Genomic DNA, 20107 nt, shown 5'->3' with positions numbered 1-20107 from the left:
TCTCATTTAACCTCGCCAAGCCTTAGTTTCCTCATTTGCAAATGGATATTATAACCCTTTTCCCTATTAACTTCAAAAGGATACTTTGTGTGTGTGTGTGTGTGTGTGTGTTTACCATTTATTTTCTTAGCTTTATTGAGATATTACTGACACGTAACATTGTGTAAGTTTAAGGTATACAACATGATGATTTGATTCATGTGTATAATGCAAAATGATTATCACAATAAGGTCAGTTAACACGTCCATAGACTCACATAATTACCTTTTTTTCTTTTTGATGACTGTGAGGACATTTGCAATTTACTCTCTTAGCCACTTTCAAGTATACAATACAGTATTGTTAACTACAGTCCTGCTGCTATACATTAGCTCCCCAGAAGTTACTCATCTTATAACCGAAAGTTTGTACCGAAAAGTGAAAGAATTCTAAACCATAACGATACTAAACAAATCTAAAAATTTCTACTATGAGGTAATCCACATGATTCTACCTTCTCCAACATAAAACATTTATGTCAGGCTCTTCAATAAGCATTTCTTTATCTGTTATAATAATTGCACACACAGACAGTGTGCTAGGTGTGATATAGTACGTTACTACCAAACAGAAAAAAAATTCCACATTCGTTGCCAACTTGCTGGGTTGTCTGGCGATAACAGACAAATTTCTATTATACACATTACACATCTCACCATGACTTACAACCCACACTGTTACTAAACTCTACTATCCCAGTGGTGCAAAGTCATCCCCCTCTATATTCATAGACCCTGCTGCTTCCACATGCCAGGTGCTTCAGTAAGTCTAAGCATATGACATTACTTAGAAAACTCACATTAGACAATTTGGTTTGTGGGGTACCACCTGCTATTTTTCACTCTGTTCCCAGTCTCCCTAGGATAGATTATAATTTCACATGATCACACTCTATTTCCATAAATACAAAACTTACAAAAACCTATTGCTATCATTACCGGTCTACACTTAAATTTTAAAAATAAACAAACAAATAAATAAATAAGCAAACAAACAAACAGAAAGAAAAAGAAACAAGAAATCAACATGCCAGTAAACCTGGACTACAAAAAAAGGAGGTGGTGGTTTTCATGTGAGAAGGGGAAGGAAAGGTAGCTTGATCCTGAAGGAGAGCAGGCTGCAAACTAGAGATCTGTAGCTCCCCAGCAGGTAAGGAACTTCGGCCCCTGGGAGCACTAATTCTTTCAGGCTCATAAAACAAGCCCTGCTGCGATTCTGATTAGCGTGAGCCTGCTGCAGCAGCTACAGTTCTCCATGGAAAGGAGATTTTTGTATTGTTTATCTCTGAGGGCAGAGAGAAAAGGCACTGGACCACAATTAAAAGGAGAAAGCTAAACACTGCCACAGTTAAGAAATGCAAAGTAGAACACTGGCAATGCCTCTTTTGAACACATCTTCCAATCCACTTCTTTAAAACAAACATTTCAGAGGTCGGGGAGGAGTTTCATTTTTACCTCTAATAATTTCCACTGAAATAGCTAGCGCTTTCCTTCTGCAGAACTTAAAGCACCTACTTTAATCTTCAGCACATCTCTGGGGAAGAGAAGTAATGAACAGTTCTAGTTTATAATCAGGGAGACAGGATGCCTGAGATCCTTCAACAAACTCTTGCAAAGACAACCTGGCGCCTTCTGAAAGTTGAACCTGACCTCTGGAAAGTTTGCTAACCTACCATGATTCCAGGACCCTAACTGAGATAGATCTGAGGGACTTTCAGGAAAAAACATGGAGCCATAAATATAAATCATATAAGACGTTGGCCAAGTTAAAGTAATATTTGGTAAATCATTCATTCGACAAATAAATTATTAAAGAATTCCAAAGCTTTAAGGGTCTTCAAGTAATGAGCTGGCCCTCCCAGGCTTCCATTAGAGTAATTTCTAAACGGGGACACAGGGACAGACAGGGCTAGTCTGGATTCTTGGGACAAGAAGAGCTTCGTTAATCTTTATGAATAGTCCAAGCGCAGTATCCCTAAGAGGGCAACCTTGAGGTTTTTTCCAACTGTTCCTCCAAATACCTTTCCCCTCACACAGGGTACTCAGCTTTAGCTCCTCTCTTGACAACTCCGTGTTAGAGAAGAGCAGAACCCATTACCTCTGACATGGGCCCTTCACCGATTATCAGCTCCCCCCTCCCTCCACCAGATGAGTAAGCCGTTCAAAGGCCCCGATACATTTTATTTCAGCATTTTCCCCTCCCAAAGCAAAATTTTAAGAACTTCTGTTCTACATGTCTCTTCTCAACCCTCAACTGTTTCATTTTCAGATACTAAGACTCCAAATAGAAAAGTTCCTACTCATTTATGAAATCTGACCACTGAATAATAAAGGTTAGGGTTCATTTCTTCAGCAAATATTTTTTAAACGCCTATGCATAAGGCACTGTGCTGGGGACTGGAGACATAAGTGAAAATAAAACAAACACTGCTTTGCTATCAAGGGGCTTAACAGTCTATGTCTGTCCAATCGAAACAGAATATAAACCATAGATGTAATTAAAAACTTTTAGATACATTTTAAAAAGTAAAAAGAAAACTCTGAAATCAATTTGAATAGTATATTTTATTTAATTCACGACATCCAAAATATTATCATTTCAACATGTATAAAAAGTTACTGATGCACTATTTTACATTTTTTTTCATACTGTCTTTGGAATCTGGTAGACCTGTTTTACATTTACAGTGGATCTCCACACAGACCTAGCCCATTTCATGGGTCCCAACAGCCATATGCAGCCAGTGGCTACCAGACTGGACGGCACAGAACTAGGGGATTTTCATCTGGGGGTTCCTGTTCCCTGATAAAGCCAAAATGGAATTCTTTCCAGCAACATTGAGTGAAATACGGGCTCATATAAAGCTGAGGTCCTGTTTGTGAAAGGTCCCCACTAAAAATTGTGAGGCTAACAATACCCTGACCTGGAAATAAACGTCTAGATTATATTTACCAATATTCACAACTGAGAGAGTAACTGGTTACACAAAGAAAGCAAGAATATGTAAATGCCGAATAGCCTCAGAGCTGTCAAACTGATTTGACTACAGAAGAGCCAAAGAGCTCTGAATCTAAAAGGGAACACAGCACCTACAGCCTGTCAGAGAGGTCAACAGCTCAGGCCCAAGCTCTCATTGTGTCTTATGCAACCAATCCCAAAAGGATTAAGGCATTCTTACCAGTCACCTTTGGAGATCAATTTGTTTTGGTATCTGAAAGGTGTTTGGAATCCCTCAAGATGAAGGAATGACAAAAGAAACTGTCCTTAATAAAGTCATTTCTCTCCTCTGCTGCCCAGAGGAAAAAAAAAATGATTAATCAACTTTTAACTTCTCATATACCAGAACATCAGCCTTTAAGAATTTTAACAATCTTCTACATTCCCTGCCTTATTCCCAATAGGTGGTGAGCAGTATAAATGCTCACTAAGCATTTGCCACCATCCAGCCACGCAGCTGGTAGCCTTTCTAGGATACATAAAGGATTCCCACTTGCTCAAAGCTTATAGCAAGCATCAAGATGACATATATATGATGCCTTTACTTTCCAAAAATCTTGAAGTCTATTGTATGTGTATGTGTGAGAGTATGACGGGTGACATATATCGATCCATCCTCCTGGAAACAGAAATCAAGACATCTCCATGAAAGCTTTGAGTTAAAAAATTAAATAATTGCAATCTGCCTAGGATACTCTCTGCGTACCTAGACAATATCCAACCTAAAGCTTTAGGTTTCAGTTTTCCCACTCTCTCTATTTTTTTTTTTAATTAAAAAGCAGTGAGAAGCTGTAGCTATAATGAGGGGCTGTGGGAACATGCAGTTATATTGGGCTCAAAGTAATGTACCATAGGAAGAGGCTACATCACCAGAACGAATCCTAAATTAAAACTCCACTATGAAACCAACTCCATTTCCTCTGAGTATGCAATCTATATTATCACATTTATGGTCTGTCTCGACCTCAATTAGACTTGGGGGTGGGGGGTGGGGGAGACTTCTATAATAAGCAATAATCGTATCATTATGATAAATTATGAAAACACACACTGCAATTATTAATGTGAAGAGCACATTTGTACCAGGATATAACAGTACAGATGTGTATTGTGTAAGGAACATCTAAATTTAGCTCAATATTCCAAGTTACTTGGCTAAGAAAGGGGATAATTTTCTAAAATGAATGTGCATGTTAGTGGAAGAAAAAATATGTTCAATTCTATTGAGGAAATAAAAAAAGTCAAAGAAAATTTTCTATAACCTTATAATAAACCAAGAATTCTTCACCTAGCACCAAGAAACTCAGATAACTTCAGAAAAGGGTCTTCGAAGTGGGGGCATGAAGTCCTATTCCCTAAATATCAATCAGTGGGACTCAGAAATTTGAGCTAAAAAAAGACAATCTAGTTTATCCCTCTTTTTAGAGACATAGGGAAATCTGAGCCCAGTGGGTGTAAGCAACTTGTCTGTGATGGGCGATAATACAAATTCTAATTCCCAATACAGTGCTTTTCCCTTCTTTACCATACTAACTAGTCGTTCCTAACCTGTTTGCACTGGTGATATCCTGCATGAGGAATGAGTTTTGGAGTCAGATTTTCCTAAATTCAAATCTGGTCCCTCTACTAGCAGCCCTGGAAAGTAACTTACCCTCTCCAGTCTTGAGTTTTTTCAATCTATTACCTAGGAACGATAATCATTTTCACACAGACATTTATGTATATATGCATGCATGTATATGCACGTATGTATATATGCATGCATGTAAAGGGCAGTGTTTCTAAAGTGTAAGCAGAGTTTGGCCCAAAACAACACATATAGCTTCCTACTTCTCTTTGAAACACCTGATTCAAAATCAAAGAACCTCAATGTTGGAAAGGGTATTAACCATTAATAGGTTTTAAAATGAGGATTTTTTTTTTAATGTCAAAATATCTGACAGACCCCAACCCCAGCTGCATTTTTTAGTATCCAATGATTGAGAAAGGATGCAATGACAACAAATACACTGCTATCTATTTGGTAGCACTTTTCATTGAACTTGCATTTTTAATTCCTACATTTATGATAGGAGAGAGAGAGAGAGAGAGAGAGAGAGAGCGCTAGGTATTGATTTTGAGAGAGATTTTGAGAGACTGAGATTCATTCTACAGAAAATGCTTGTGTACATCTGGATTCGCTCCCTCCTGCAATAATTCTGAGGCATTAGAGACAGTCCAGATTTTAAAAAACCTTGGTTTGACCCAATCACTTATCTGAGGTGTGAATCCCCTTTACAACATCTCTGCTAGGCATAGGCTGGCACACTTCCAGTGACCAGAAACTTAACCTTCTCCCTAAATTGTGCCCCCTCTATCTTTGGATCACTTAGCTCATTAAATTAAAAAGAAACCTTTCGACTCACAATTTCCTTCCCTGGTCCTAATCTTTCTCCTTAAAGTGATATAAAACAGGCTTCGTCTCACTCTCACATCTAAAAAAATCTTCAGATTATTTCAAGACAATAATCCTATTTCTTCCTCTCTCATTGCCTTTTCTTTTTCAGAATAAATACTTTCAATATGGGGGCACGCATGCAACACAGAGGAGAAAGAGAAGTACAGACATAATGAAATTTTCGTACCATTATTTTGGGATTTCATAATTTTAAAGCTGATACCTCTTAATATAATCAGACATATGGAATGTCACAAACCCAGGTTTGTGGACGGACTGGTCTAACCAATTCAAAATGCTCAGAAGTCATCTGCTGTTAACCTCGCCTGATTACATTTTGTCAGAATAAAAGGGGGTTTTCAAACATTAATTTTTACCAGATGGTAGTGAGTGGCCTGACCCAGAAGTTACAGAGGAGCTGCAGTAATGAGTTCTCCCTTGCCTTTGCTGGCTGCACATTCACTGGTGACATTTTACAACTAGGACTTCTGGCTCAATCAATATTTGCAGGCATGAAACCTGCCAAAGTTAACATCAGGGATCTCTTGCAAATTTGCTTAAGGCACCAGAACTGAAAAAGCTCACAATCTCTAAAGCTGTAACTACCACCAGCCAAAGTTCATAATTAGAGATCAAAAATATCAGACACAGAAGTTTCTAGCTGCCTCAAAGGGTTGTTGTGATGATTAAAACACCCTACAAAGGGGCCCTATGTAAACTCTAAAGCACTAGCACTATACCAATGTAAGGAATTATCATCACATATTTACTAAATATCCTGTGAAAATTACAGATAACATACGTAATTATCTATTATGTCTTTGTAAAACTCAAAGCTTTAAAAAAAAAATCAATGAATCATGGAAATTTACTATCTCTTTTTCTAGAGGACTCTTTCCTCAAAAATTCCTCAAAATCTCAAAGTCATTGCAAATATAAAACAGAACACTCATTTACCTAATTCACAATTTAAAAAAATTACAGGTACTTAGATCACAGTAATTACTTGAAAATGTGTGTTTTATCAATGTCCATAATGGGGGAAGGGATCAATGTATCAAAAATGAAATCACCAACAGTCTCACATGATCTATAATCTGATTGGCTGACAAGTAACATGGATGTGATTTATGATTTAAATTGCTAGTCATGAAGACTCTACTTAATCAATTTTTCCTAACAAAAAACTCTTACTCCTTGTTAAAGCCTGAATATATATTCATATCACCTCCAAAGCGTGTATAGATTTCTTCTTAAGAAGTATAAACTATACTTTTAGCATCCATGATTTACTTTGACATCTTCTCTGATTAATTCTGCAGCTGTATTAGAAAGCTAAAAGTTGATTCAGTTTCTTTATTTATCAAGGCTAAGTGAGGCACATACCAGTAAAATTTTGGAAGGTAAACTACCTCCATTTTAGCAGGTGTTCTAGTGAATCACTTAAGAGTCACATGATCTTAGGTAAGTCATTTGAATTGTCAGTGCTGCATTTATAAAAATGCTCTGCCCTTTCTCTGCTACCTCACAGGATAAGATAGTGAAGTAAGGTTGTATGAAATACAGCACTTTGAAAAGACAACAGAGCCTAGGATGCAATTTCTCTTAATAATTACTAACTGCAAAGTCCTATATATACAGGAAACTTTTAGAATTACTTAAAATCAACTTTTGACAAAATTATGATCACGAAAGAAAAAATAGTCACAAATAAGCATGTAAAAAGGGAACCAATCCAATTAGAAATCAGAAAAATGCACATAAAAGACCCCAAATAGCCAAAGCAACCTTGACAAAGAAGAGCAAAGCTGGAAGCATCATGTTCCCTAATTTCAAGCTATACTACAAAGTTGCAGTAATTAAAACAGCATGGTACTGGCATAAAAGCAAACACATAAATCAATGGAACAGAATAGAGCCCAGAAATAAACCCACACATATGTGGTCAACTAACTTACAACAAAGAAGCCAAGAATATATAATGAGGAAAGGACAGTGTTTTCATAAATGGTGTTAGGAAAATTGGACAGTCACACACAAAAGAATGAAACTGGATCACTATCTTAAACCACACATAGAAATAACTCAAAATGGATTAAAGACTTGGTTGTAAGACTTAAAATCATAAAACTCCTAGAAGAAAACATAGGCAGTAAGCTCCTTAACAAAGGTCTTGGTGATGACTTTTTTAATCTGACACCAGAATCAAAACAAAAACAAAATTAAAGAGGTGAAACTATATTAAACTAAAAAGCTTCTATACAACAAAGGAAACCACCAAGAAAATGAAAAATCAACCTGAGTGGGAGAAAATATTTGTAAATCATATATCTGATAAGGGCTAATATCAAAAATATATAAAGAACTCATACAACTCAATAGCAAACAAATAATCTGATTTAAAAATGGGAAGAAGATTATTTGACATTTTTCCAAAGACAACATACAGATGGCCAACAGGTACAAGAAAAGATACTCTACATCATTAACCATCAGGGAAATGCAAGTTAAAAACCATAATGAGATTATCACCTCACATCTATTAGAATGGCTATTATCAAAAAGACTAGAAATAACAAGTGTGGGTGAGGATGTGGAGAAAAGGGACGCTTGTGCACTGTTGGTGGGAATGTAAATCAGTGCAACTATTATGGAAAACAGTATGAAGTTTCTTCAAAAAATTAAAACTAAAATTACCATACAATTCAGCAGTTCTACTTCTGAGTATTTATCTGAAGAAAACCAAAGCATTAACTTAAAAATATGTATATATTCCCACACTTATTACAGCATTATTTACAATAGCCAAGATATGGAAACAACCTAAGTGCACATCGATGGATAAATGGATAAACTGTGATATGCACACACACACACGCACATACTCACACACACACAGAATATTATTCAACCATAAAAAAGAATGAACTTTCGTCATCTGCAACAACATCAATGGACCTCAAGGGCATTATGCTAAGTGAAATAAGTCAGATAGAGAATGACAAATATCAGGTAATCTCTCTTATATGTGAAACTTAAAAATATATATACATACATATATATAAAAAAGCTTCATAGATATAGAGAACAGATTCATGGTTGCTGGGTTGCGGGGGGAGGCGATGGGGGGTGGGGAGGAAATGGGTGACTGTTCTTAGTTTAAATAACTTAAATTTTAAAAAAGAAATCAGAGAAATACACATAAAAACCATGAGATACCATCAGATTGGCAAAAATAAAAAAATAAAAATCTGACACTACTCCAGTTGGTGAGAGGTGAGATACACGAGCTGTTAAAACCTGCTGAGTGGAAGGAGTGGAAATAAGTACAGAGCTAATTGGTGATGCCTAAAAATGCTTAAGAAACATACAAGCTATGTCTAGCCCAGCAATTCTACTCCTAGGAAGAATTATTAGAGAAAGTCTCAGGAATATGTACAAGGAGATATTTAATGAATGCTCACTGGAGCATATTTGTAATAAGAAAAAAGAAAATTTCAAAGATCAATGGATGATGGATGCATACTAAGCAGTAACAGTAAAAACTACATGAAAATATTAGTCACCAAATTGGGGACAGTGACTACTTCTAAGAAAGGTAATAAAGAAATTGAATTAGGGAGAGGTACACAATAAAATGGGATTATGGAAGGGTACACAGGAGATTTCAATTGTATTTGTAATATTTTATTTCCTAAAAAAAGATCTGAATTAAATTTGGCAAAATGATATGGTTATGTACACACTTAAGGGAAAAGGGGGAACCACTAGAAGCTAGCAGGGATCATGCAGAACAAGTCATGCCCAATCGGTTGTAATCCCTTGATATTGTCACTGCTGATTAAGGTTAGGGGTTTACAATACATATAGTGCACCTTTATCTCAACAAGACATTTCACAAAGTTACTCAAGTGGGTAGAAGGAGAAGTGTGTGTGAATGGTAGATCAATAAGTAGTTAAACTAGGAGTATGAGCAGTTAGAGCTTTTTTGTTTAAACTCAAATAGCAAATATATAAAGTCCCTGCCAGGGAAAATGTGACTTAAAAACAATTCATTCAGCAAAGAGCTGATGGTTTTAGTAAATGTCAAATTCAGTGAATCAACAGGATGACCAACTTTAATTTCTTAAAAGCTAATTTCATATTAAGGGTACATTATTTAGAAGCATAACACCCAATTTGGCTACAGTCCCAAGAAACTGAGTTAGTCAGCACACTTTAAAAGAGGCATTTCAATCTAAATAATGCATGACCAGGATAGTACAGGGTCTGGAAACCTTGCTATAGGAAAAACCAATAAGGGAATTAGAGAAGATTCGGAAAGGGACCCAGGAGTCACCCTCAGTTATTTAAACGATGCCTTGGAATTGGGTAAATACATATAGCACTACCATGAATAGCAGATCGCCTTCCTTTTCCCCTTCATTCCAGCTAGAGAAATCCTACTCAAGCCTTAAGACCCAGCTCACAGGTCACCTTCTCTTACTGTCTTCCAAATACTCCAGTAAGACCTCTGAGCTTCCTCAGCAGTATCTCATATCATACGTCTATCAGCACACAATACATGCATTAATAAATCTCCGTCTCCTCTACTAAATCACAAACTAGGTTCTCAAGGTAGGAACCTGTGATCTGACCCTTGCTCTTAACACCTTAACACCTAACAGTGCCCAGCTCATAGCATGCACTTAACCATTCACTGTTGCTAAACCAATGAGAGACGAGAGAGGACAGCTAAACCAATGAACTACCCAGGAATCATAATTCACTATCAGCAAATGTATACATATTCTCAGAGTTCCTTGAGTCATTAGGGTGAACTGTAGTCCAGCAGGATTCATCTGTTCTGTACCTGAGCTATATTTTATATATAGCTTAGTAAATTTTCTAATGGCAGCACCAAACAACATTTGGAGAGTAAGAATAGTAAAACTCAGATTCAGGCGACCTCATAATCTACAGATGAATCAACTAAGACTCAAGGAAGTGATCAGACTCAGACTTGAGCGTGAAGCACAGAACTGGGGCTGAAATCTCTCACTTTTGTAGGAGCAGACCCCTTTCCTTAGTTACAACCTCAGAAACTATCACCTCAAAGGCATAATCTGCATCATCTCTCCCTTCACCTTTCAACCAACATTAAAACTCCTTCTGCTACTTTGTTGCCCTTAGCTTTAGCCAGGAAAGCTCCTTGCCCGTTTTTAAGTTCACTCACTACCCAGAAAGCTTACTGTCATCTGTCTATATGTAGATTTCAGTAAGAACGCCCTCACCAAATCATTTGGGGAACCCACACTGAGCTCAGGGGAACCTACCATTAACAACAGTCCATTCTGAATCTTTGAACACTTAATAGCAAATTAATATGGCAAAGCTATTTTAAATTATTCGTAGTTTTAAACCAAGCCTCAGATACAATAAATGCACTTTTTATTTAGGGTGACATAAAAGTTATTAGATACTTTGTAAGTGTATGTCACAGAGGTTGGGGGGAGGTAGAGTATGCATTCAGCAACCAGCAGGCCCACACAGTGGTTTTGCCAGTTACATGGCACACCTGTCACATGCAATTATGCTGACAGAGAAGTCTCCAGACAGCGGAATACTGCCTCTAGCAAGAGCCAATTTCCTTAAGACTAAGGTGGGGCAAGGAAATCTTTAATTATCTTTTCTGTAAGTTGCCCGTGAGGTCATCGCCAAGATTCAAAACTGCATTCCTCTTTCAAACAGGAGTGATTGGGGGAAAGGGTGTATACCAGCAGGAAGACAGACAGGAAACCAAAAAAGTGAAGATGCTTTGAGAAAATGGGAAGGGGAATGAATGATCCGGATGAGTGAAACACGAATCACTTTATTCATTTAAAAAATTTAGGTCTTTCTTAGTTGCTCACTAATTCCTTAAGAGTTCTAACATGGTTTTGATTTCAGGAGCCTAGGAGGACATTGACTATTACTATTATCTCTTTTATAGCTTAAAACTTATCCACATAAGTCTGTTACATAATATCTGTCACATTTCTTTTAAAGAAGACAGAACTCACATGAAACTTTACCTTGAGTAAAGGGCATTTTTCAAAATTATGTATAATTCTTTAGAGTCTGAAAATATAACATGATTATATAAGATACTCTCCAGCACTTGAGTGCTGATTTACCTACCTTTCAGCTTGACTGAAGTATCTAGTGTTATGGCCTCAATACATGCCTGTTGATGAGTCCATCGAAAACAATGAAAAGAGATGGCTTTATGTCTGCTTTTGGCTAAGATGTACTTTATTTTCCTTAACTCAAAGGTTTTACTATTTCTAGAAGCTTTACAAACCACTAGAGTTAGCAAAATACCTCCATTCCCAATAAATACAATGATGGTGAATGAGTTATTCTTAAGAGTCAGAAATATTTCCTACACACAGAAAACTTGGAGCACCTAGCCACGTGGAGCACGATCAAAAGGAACTCGCTGGTAGCCTGGGTAAATGCCTCTCGCCCACCTACAAATTCCCGCTACAAGCTCTATCCCCACTACCGCAACTCTCTCTCAGGGAGTCTTATAAAACTGACTTCAAAGTCATTTTAAACTAATAACTGCTCACTTCAAGAACACCTTAGGATACTCAATTTCCTAGTCATAGCATCTAGTTGACCACATAAGTCAAAACACATATGTTGCTGGGGAGGACAAAATTCTACCAAGGGTTAAGATAATTAACTAAGTGTCTTAATAAGTACATGAATGAATGAATAAAATAATTTTCTTGAACCATCCCCCCTTTAAAGTTTTCTTTAAAGCTCGGCAGGTTTACGGTATCAAAAAAAAACTTATGAATTCGCTGCCTTAAAAAATGGTATTGTAAAACAGTGCAATGGCAACTCTTTTGGGGGGGGTTGTTTTGTTTTGTTTTGCATAATGCAAAGACATTGTTACACGTCATGATAGTTTTACTCTCTGATAAAGGAAAGTGAATTTTCATAAGCAGGTTTCCTATGTGGGTGAATCTCTAGTCAGTTACCAACTCAGAGAGAGCCATCAAGGCAAACTACCCATTAGCTGTCAATTTAGAATGACTCCAGAAAGCTAGCCCCAGAGCTCCACTGATAACTTTTCAACAACCTCTTAATCTTGTTTATACCACCTGTGTTAAAGCAGCCTGACATCAATCCCACTCACCTGTCTCTGACTGAAATTACTTAGAAACTTGAGAATCCCAGTAAACATACCCCAAAACACAGAAGATACACTGGCTGAAAAGCCCTACACACAAGGGAATTCAGCCAGCTACCTCTTTTCAGCAAAGCTGCATAAGTAAGCCGGGATGGGCCTCAATAGGCAAAGTTGGATATAAATCTCACAAAGAGCTTGTTAGGAGGCACTGAGGTCAGAGAATCACAGGCTATGATTTAAAGAAATCATAAAGAATTCTTCCTGCAACTTCTTCACTAATTGATTATCCAAGCTATATAACAATTATCATTAATTGCGTGCTTCTGTACCAGGAACTTAACATTTCATGATTTTTTTTTTTAATCCTGTTAATTCCATTCCCGGTGTCTTCAAGTGAGGAAACCGAGGCTCAGGTGGCTTGCTTAGCGACTTGTCTAAGGTTATAGAGCTAGAAAACAGTGGAGACGCCATTCAAACACCGCCAGTCCACCTAAGCCTAAAGCTTTCCGCTACATCATACCACCACCACGTGACTGGGGAATCATCCCGCCTTAACGGGCTTCTGTGTTTACTACAGATCTGTTTCCCAAAGCTACTTAAACTTAAGTAACCATTTAGCAGCTCTACTACTTTCTATTTTAGAAACCCACGTGTGTTCAGGCCTGTACGAAACATAAAGCACGTAAGAAACTGATGCTAAACCAGACCCATTAATAGGGGAATGTGGTACAGTGAGAAGAAAATGGGCTTTAGTAGTCAGATACCTAAGTTTGTTACCACTGGGGTGTGTAACCTTGGGCAAATCACTACTGTTTCCTCCTCAGGAAAAGCCTAACCCAGAAAAAGTACTTAAAAATGTTAAATAAGAAAAAAAAATAGCAAATAGAAATGGATATTCCAGATACAACCCACACAAAATAAAAACTAATCTTCTTGTTTGTATATCTTTTTTTTTTTTTTTGCCAATAAAGCTGGGTAAAGAGAAAACAGCAATTATGGCCCACAGTAGACTTGCAGTAAATCTTCGGCAAATAAATGGATCAATCAATCTTTTCCTTTGGAGTTAGAGACAACTCACAGTCTTTAAAAAAAAAACACCAGTCAACTCTCAGGTATTACTGTACTGGAATTAGGTTTTTATGGAGATCATCTACTGTTACTTAAGGCGAGTTTCACCCAACCCAGTGTTTCCTGTGACGAGGGCCACTATCATTCACAAACACAGCTTAATCTACTCCCCATCAAGAAAGAGGCAAGAAAGACAAGGCAACTGCAGAGGTGCCAAGTCCCAACATAAGCTACCTAGAGGAGACCTCAATTCAGCACCCGATCAGTGATTCACTGCTTCACTCATTTATCTCTCATTCTTCCTTTCTTCAGTCAAGAGACATTTATTGAGCATCTTCCATACAGCAGGCACTGATCTGTTCACAGCCCTTAGGGAATGCAAAATCCACTGGAAAGAAAGACATAAAATCAAGTAATTCCAACGAAAAATTGTTGAGAAATGCAGTCTCGTGCATGCAGTATATCAAAACTCCACTCAGCTGCATAAGAATGGGCCTTGGGCATGGAATACTTCCTCACCAAAATATAAGGAGTCCATACAGCCTGTGCCGGGCCTATCACATTGTGTGGGAATATCTTTCCCTCTTTCAGGCTCATGGAGTAGTACTGTTCCTTTGTTCTGCTTAAGCATGTATGTCAATGGCCCTCAGGCACATCACTAGCTTTCAGGCAGGAGTCCTCCTGCTACAAGAGAGAGGGGTGCATGCCGGCCAAATGCCCTGCATGGCTGCAGGGGAGGGGGGTGCACTAGCCACAAGGAACCATCACATACTGAAGCTGATGTTGCTTTGTCTCTGCTCTACGTTGAGTAAAGTATTGTTCCATGCAGCACTTGACTATGTATGTTGTGTTTTCCTTGGCGACTCCAATAGCAAAATGCAACGGACAGAAGTGTTAAAGAGTATCCCTCTGGGATCGGTAACTAATACCCAGTGTTCTGCTCTCCTGGGTTTGATAACCAATGCATGGTGTTCTGCTGGACGAGAATGATAGACGTGGTAGACCGGAGGCACGTACAATGTAGGGTGATGGTAGCATTCTGCTGCATTCTACTCTAGGGTATTTCTTTAAGCTACTTCTATCCACCGGAACCCTCTATTAGTAAAAAGATTCTATCATCCACTTTCTGGGTATCTTTGGGCAAGTTATTAAACTTCTGTGAATTTCCTTTCCTCATCTACAAAATGGGAATAAGAATACTGACTTCTCAGGGCTGCCTTCAGGAATAACATATACAAATCAAACAGCACAATGCCTGGCTTTTGGTAGGCTTCAATACCTGGTAATTCCCAGCCCTTTGTTCTTTTGGCTGTGTGGCACAGGGAGGAGGAAACACATTATTTTATTTCATTAAAAAATATGACAATTTCTATAAGATCCTCTATGAGCTGCTTTTCATTCACTTCAAATCAGGATATACCATCCCTATAAGTGATCCCCTTCTCCCACAGACACAAAGATAATCTGCTGGTTGAAGGCAAATCTGCCATTAACACACAGGCAATATTTCAAGCCCAGCTGCACACCTACTTCCCAATATTATCCTGTTAGGCTGATGTCATGGTCCCAAAAACAGCTATACTCACTGTACTTAGCAACAGAAAGCTCGCATGGTCAGAAGTGCTTCTGTCTCACACAACATGAACCATGACTAAAACTTGCTTTTTTAATTAAGACTTCCTCACCTCTTGCTGACAATCACAAATAGGATGTGGAGTCCAGTATCAGACCAGTTAACCAGTCTCCATCTTGCTCTAATGGTGGTTTTCGGCACACAGAGGAGGTAGGGAGAAAATTACTAATTTAAACCAAATGTTTAATCTTCTAATTATGGGACAGGCTCCAAGAGAATGGAAAGCGATTTGCAGTCTTCATTACGGAATCCCGTGTGATCATGTGCATAAGTCATATCAGCCAGAAGGCAGAGACGCCCTCTCTTTTTTCATTTTCCCCACTGAGCCTCCTGTGTCCTTATAAGTTCTGTGGGGGTGGAAGAAGAAATCTTTGGGGAAAAAAAAAAAGGGTAAAAGAATCAAGATTTCCGTCTCTTCAAGTTCATTATGCAAAGTGAGGTGTTAGGATCCCCAGCGAGGAGCCAGAGGGATAATATACAGTGACTTCACACTGGCAGGCTGAGCAGCCTGAAGGCCTTTGAAACTCTTAAGCCATAAAAACTGCCCAGCTCAGGTAATGCTTAAGCAATTCTTTTTATTTGCTGAAAAGTCCTGTCATCGGTGGTAAGCAATGCCCACCAATGGCCCCTCTGGTCAGAAGGAAGTCTGTTCCTCTGCAGATATGCTTATACCATTGGTAAGTTGTGTTATCTCTGCCCGTTCAGATCTCCATGTGCTAACTCAGGAGAAAAAGCCCCTGAACCAACTCTGACAAGTCTGATGGCAGAACTCCCACCAGAGAATCAGCAGAGACAGTAGACGCAGGCAATTATTCCCTTTCATTAGGGAAAGTTCTTTTCAAGTTTTTTTTTTTTTTTTTTAATTTCAAAACAAAAAATTGCCGTTCCACCTGCTCACTGCAGTCACTTATACAACTGGCAGAAACGAAAATTTCTCCCTAAGCCAGCTGAAAAAATATGTCCTGGAAGTAACCAGAAATGGCTGTGCCCCTTTAATTATCCACTGTAATATAAAACCAGACATGGAGAGGATGGCCACAGCAGATCTGGACAAAACAGCAGTGATATTTAATCATCAGTCCAGACCATCTGCAACTGTTTTGTAGAAGCACATAAAGTTTATGGATTCCAAAGCTTCCTACAAGTTACCAGGTGCTGAGGGTCAGCTGCATTGTCCTCAGGTCCACCAGGAGCTGCTTTCTTCATTCTCTCCAGGCCAGGGTGCTTGACAATAGGCACCATGCCCACATCTTCTGTGCCAAGCCTGGCACCAGAAGTGTTGCTTCTTGATTAAGCCAGAGCACAGATTAAATGTTTAGAACTGGGAGATTCTGAAAACAACCCAGGCAGGAAAGCAATTATCATAGGAAGAGCATGAGCTTTCGCGGCAGCCCCCTGTAGCACAAAGGTGAATTCCACCCCACCTTGAATAACTGACTTGGCCAGATTGTTCCCCTAAAATCTCTTCTCCATTCCATAGATGCACTGATCTTTCAAAACATAAACCAAATTGTGTGACTCCACAGCTTAAAACTCCCGATGGCTTCCCACTGTACTGACAATAAAATCGGAAAATGTTAGGCTTTCCCCACCTCCCTACGGCTGACCTTTCTGTCCTCATCTCAACCGTCCCGTCCTCACTCACTATGTTCCAGCCACACTGCCTCAAACATGACAAGCTTATTCCCACCTTAGGGCTTTTGTATAGGTTTTTCCCTTGGTCTACATTGCTATTTCCACAGCACTTCGAATAGCTGGATCTTTCTCATTCAGTTCTCAGCGCAAATGTAACCTCCTCGGAGAGGCCTTCTAAAACCTTCCGATGTTCTCCCATCACTCTGTGACATCATCCCATTTTTTTCCTTCATATCCCTATTTGAATATCTTGTTTTTGTTTACCTAGTATTTGTTTGCTTGTTTGGTTCTTATTTATTTGTATTTATTTTTCTTGTTTATTGTTTGTCATGCCTCCCTGGATATAAATTCCATAAAGACAAGGGACTGCAACCGTCTCGTGCACCAGTGTTTAGTATAACGTCTTGCATTTAGTAGGCATTTCATAAACATTTGTTGAATAATTAAAGAATGAAAGATTCAATATGGATCACTAATCCAAATGAAATTTACTAACCCTCAAATATCTAGATTGGTTCGCAGTCTGTGAGCATGTGTCACAGGCCCTAGAAACACTGGCTGGTTCTTCAACAACCCCTACTGAGTGACCAGGAAACAATGGCAAAGGGAGACAAGACCAAGATGAAGAACTTGTAGACTCTCAAAGCTGCAGAACTAGAAAAACAGCAAGCCTCTTGGGTAAGGTCTTGTCCAAACTGTCCTTTCACAGGATCAGATGGGCTGGCCATGGTGATTACCAAAGGCTGGGTCCTAAAGGTCTAGTAAAGGCAGGGTACACCATATGAGGCACACTATATGAGGTAGGTCCAGTCCCGACCAGCCAGCAGTTGGGAACCAGAGAGCAGATACATACTACATCCAAAAGAAGCTGGAGTGTGTGTGTGTGTGTGTGTGTGTGTGTGTGTGTGCGCGCGCGCATGTGTGAGCGCATGTGCACGTGAGCGCGTGTGCACGCGCACATGAGCTCATGCACTTTGGGAGGAGAGGGGAAAAGAGAGAGAGGAAATGAGATATAGAGTCAAGGACCAAGCACAAGCCAGGAACTGGGCAGAGGTATGAACAAGTCAGAAACAATCACACAGGGTCTCAGGTGATTGCTACAATCTAGATTTCATAGGCTGGTGGGCATGTGAATTTGGATATAAGACTAGGTTAAAGATACTGGGTCAAGCAATCAGATAGGATAAATGGCTCCACTCCAGAAAGGTAAGCAGCCATGAAAAAAGGGGCATTCCATGGAAAGTCAGGTTAAGGCCCTATTTGTGAGGGCTAGTTTCTCTTGAAAGACTAATTAGTGAGCATTAGTAACTGCTCCGATATTCTTCAGTCCCCAAGATCATAGTGGTAGGCAAAAAGAAGCTAGAGGAAATGCTAAATGGAAAATAAAGACAAGTTATACTAACATGATTCCTAGTCTCTAACAGGCTTCAGTATCTAATAGAAGAGCCCTAAAGTTTTACAGTTTGTCCAAAGATGACCAAGAATACCAATGCGTCGTTCATTCAAACTCAACTTTTCATGACACCATTAAAAAAAAGCGGAAAAGGCCTCAAATGATACATAAAATCCTATTAAACAATAACACTAGGAAGTGACAGCTGACACCAAAGCAAAAAACAAAAAAAAACAAAAAAACAAAAAACCAAAAAAACTATAGACTATAGGCACGAAAACTCACAATCTCTCTAACACTCCAAGTGTTTTAGTGTAAGAGTAAAAGCTTTCCACACCTCAAGAGATCACGGGATTATCTGAACGTAATTAACATTTATTCATAATAATGATCCTGAGATAACAGTGTAACCTAGTAAGAAAGGCAAGAATGTTCGTTTTAGAAAGAACTCCACATATAATGAGGAAAAATTCACGTTTTGAATATGTAAAGGAGGAAGAGGCACATTCACAGAAAAAGCGCTGCTCTGAAGACCATTTTATCCTGAGGCAAGTCACTTTCCCTCTCTGGGCCTGCCTTCCCCATCTGTAAAAAGAGGCTGGAAGAGATCCTAGCTAGGTCCTTCCTGCTCTAGCAGTTTCGCTCCACTTGTAAGCTTCAGTTACCTGGAAAATCTGTTTATGAGAAACACCGGATAGGATAGAAGAGGAGTTAGTACAATTCAATACTATCTGCACTACCTTTTTAAAAAAGGAACTTCATTATGGGCTTCTTTCAGCTACAACTCCTAACTCATCAATGGTAATCTTTTTCTTGTCCTCCTTAATTGCTGAATTTCAGCATTCTGTTGATTCTCTGGCATCCCGGCTTGCCCCTGTCCAACAGAGTTACTTCGACCAGAGGCCCTATTCCATGTTTTAGCTTCTTTGAAATGTTCAAATTTCCCTTATCATTACTATAAGAAGCTACTAGCTATTCCCATGGAAGCATTAACATTCAAAAGGCCAGTAAAAGATAACAGGACAAACCATACCTACAATTCCTTTCTTTGTATCCAAACCTGCAAAGATAGCATTCCAATATGAAACACTGGCAGAGGACTGATGTACTGTTAATGTTTAAGACTATGAAAGATCCTAAAAGTAATAGTAAACTTAGTTGCTCTTAACTGAAGAGGGGTCAAGTAAAAAATGTAATCAATCCTCAATTATATGTATTAATAGAACAAGTACATGCATAATGCTAAATCGTTCAATAATCAATCATAGCTGCCTTTGGAATATAGTCAGCACATTCAGAGAGAAGCATCGTAATACTCTGTGCTTGATTTCAGGATCTTATCAGTTCGGTCAATGACTTTGGACACTGCTGGGTAGGTGAAGGGAAGTCCAAGGAGCCAAAGCAGGTAATCTGTTTACAGGCAACTGATAATCTCTAATGAGTTAAGAGAGGAACAGGTGCTGCAGTAGTCCCCCTAGATCTTTTGCTAAACTTGGGATGAAGATAATCTAGTTTCTATTTACCAAACCACATTAAAGCTGGGGTCCTAAAGTTTAGGCCAACACTTTCAGATCAGTCACTTCTGGAATCCTAAGAAAAAATTTTTTACTAAAATCAAATGGCTCATCTTGGAGAAGGTAAGAGAATTCCTGCTATACCTCTCCTAACTCCAACATTTCTACAGCTACGCAAGACTCAGACCAAAACTAATCACTTCTTTCAGGAATCTTAGGGGAAAAAAG

General features: G+C 38.7%; 1 protein-coding gene across 1 annotated transcript in view; it reads right to left on the bottom strand.

Annotated features, from left to right (window-relative positions):
- The window catches only part of CTNNBL1 (catenin beta like 1), a 138550-nt gene that overhangs the window by 110043 nt on the left and 8400 nt on the right, over nt 1-20107 (bottom strand). The window lies entirely within an intron of this gene.

Source organism: Pteropus medius, unplaced genomic scaffold (genome assembly GCF_902729225.1).
Source record: "Pteropus medius unplaced genomic scaffold, Ma_sr-lr_union100, whole genome shotgun sequence".
Lineage (NCBI taxonomy): Eukaryota > Metazoa > Chordata > Mammalia > Chiroptera > Pteropodidae > Pteropus > Pteropus medius.
Note: the sequence above shows the minus strand (reverse complement) of the source record. Positions and strands in the feature narration are given on the sequence as shown.